The sequence below is a fragment of the Penaeus japonicus genome, unplaced genomic scaffold, assembly GCF_977035675.1.
Source record: "Penaeus japonicus unplaced genomic scaffold, GWHDUDI00000001_assembly GWHDUDI00000007, whole genome shotgun sequence".
NCBI lineage: Eukaryota > Metazoa > Arthropoda > Malacostraca > Decapoda > Penaeidae > Penaeus > Penaeus japonicus.
This window is the reverse complement of record NW_028234409.1, coordinates 2,053,916-2,056,415: the sequence shown is the minus strand read 5'-3', so window position 1 is coordinate 2,056,415 and position 2,500 is coordinate 2,053,916.

Below are 2,500 nucleotides of genomic sequence, written 5' to 3'. Positions count from 1 at the left end.
AAAACTTAGTAAAAGGTCGATATTTTGTAAGGATAGTCTTAACTGAAATCCCGCGCTCGTCCTCCGCGCTCAGGTTATGTTATTACCATTTTTTGTCTCACTGAATACACATCATACATAACAAAAAGTCGAGTATACTTTTCTATCCCTCTTTTCCACACTTCTTGTCACACAATTATCTTCCCATTAATAACCCTCGTTTCCGTTCGTCTTAAATGGGTGATGGTTTGCAAATCTTTTGACGGTGTAGACTGAGATCGGTGGAGGGAAATACAGGCGTGAAAATGGACGTATGCTACAGTAACAGTTGTGTATCATGGTTTATCATTTATCTCTGTCTATCTTACTTCAGTTACTAATGCAGTTCCCCCTCCTTTCTCTTTTTTTTTTTCTCTCTCTCCCTTTATTTCCCCGGTTAGACTCTATTCAGCGCTCACTAAACCACAAAAAAACAAACATTGTTTTGGCAAAACCTTCAAATTATAGTTTTTTTTTTTTCTTTTTTCGTTTCGTTTTGATAATTTCCTCGACTTTTTGTTACTTTCATTTCTACTTCTTGCTATAGCTTTGACGTTCTTGCCGTGTGTTTGTTTTGTTTTATTTATAAAGCCGTGGTTTCCCCCTCCCCTCCCCCTCTCCCTCCCGGCAAGGTCTAAGAATATTTATGCGAACTCATCCTGTTTCCCTTGGGGTATGAGAGCACAGGATGTGCCTGGGGTTTAGAATGTACATTTTTCTCAAGGAAAAAGGGAAAGAATATCATATACCCATTTCCTAATGCTTAACTTTTATTTGGACTTTAACTTCGAAAATAATCCCCTGCACCACCAATGATACAAACGGATCACCATGGCAACAAAAGTTTTGTTTACCTAAAAGCCTGATGGCGTCAGAGCCTTTGGTAATTAACTGTGCAATCCTTGTGTTGAAATGTCTTAACTTGCATCAAATTTGTTAACACTATGAAATCTTCCTACTCTCACAAGCTCTTTGATCTATTCCTGCCTAAGATCTTCATCCTTATGAACAGTATTATCATATTTACCTTCCTCGTGATTATCATGATCATATAAAAGTAATTCGTGATAATCCAGTGATGTGTAATGATTGCCGTGAGCAGATTCTATCGCATGTTATGTGTCAAATGTTTGCCATCATATGTAATTGCACTGCAAACACTAATTGCAAGACGATGTTGATCTTCCCACGACATCTTCAGTCAGCTGAGATCGGGGGAGTTTTCTTCGATTAACTGTGTATTGCGTGAATGTGGAAGCAGGGAGATACCTTTAGTTTTCATCAGTCTCCCTTTCGCTAATTGATTCGGAGCTTCATCGACAGATTGACGAAGAAACAAATAGAGGGAAAGATCTCTCTCTCTCTCTTCCTCTCTCTCCCGCTCTTTCTTCTTATTTCTCTTTCTTTCTCTCTCTATCTAATTCGGAGCTTCATCGACAGATTGACGAACAAAAAGATAGAGGGAAGGAGCTCATAAGCGAAATCTCTCTCTCTCTTCCGCTCTTTCTTCTTATTTCTCTCCCCTCTCTCTCTTTCTCTCTCTCTCTAATTCGGAGCTTCATCGACAGATTGACGAACAAACAGATAGAGCGAAGGAGCTTGCAAGCGATCTCTCTCTCTCTCTCTCTCTCTCTCTCTCTCTATCTCTGTCTTTCTCACAGAGAGAGAAAGACAGAGAGTCTTTCTCACAGAGAGAGAAAGACAGAGAGTCTTTCTCACAGAGAGAGAAAGACAGAGAGAGCAGGACGCAAGCAAGCAAGTGACCGCAGTGAAGCCTGTAAAATATTCCATGAAGCAGCCGACAAGCGGCCTTGTCTCCGAGGGCTTCCCCGAACACGCTGACTGAGCTGGATCCATTGTCATCAATACCTCTTCTTCTATAGACAGGTAAGTAGATAGGAGGTAGATACCTGTTCTGGACTAGATTAAAAGAGAATAAATGCGTTGAATAACTCTTTCCAATTGCTCTCTCTAGTATTAAGTGGGGCTCTAACAGCACTATTCCATACGGATGGGAAGGAGAAAAAGATAATAGACGGAGGCTGAAGAAAAAGAAAGTGGAGGATAAAAAAGGCGTAAGAAAAAAAAAGAAAAGAAAGAAAGAAAGAAAGAAAAACAAACATGTCGAGAAGAGAGATGAAGAAGTCGAGATTTTTTTTCTCTCTCTCTTTTCTTTTTCTTTTTGTTCCCTGGGCAAGAGTGGCATAATTCCCATCGGACATTCCCCACAAATTGTACCCGAGATCCGCTAATGGCCGAGAAAGTTATGAATAACGAGTGAAGAGCCAAGAGGGATTTGGCAGAAAGAAAAAGGTGGAAGGAAGGAGAAAGGGAGAGAGAGAAAAATGGAAGGAGGGAGAGAAAGATGAAAGCATGGAGAAATAGGAGGGTGAGAAAGATGGAGGAAATGGGAGAGAGAGAAAGATGGAAGGAGTGAGAAATAGGAGGGAGAAAGAGATGGAAGGAGGGAGAAATGGGAGGG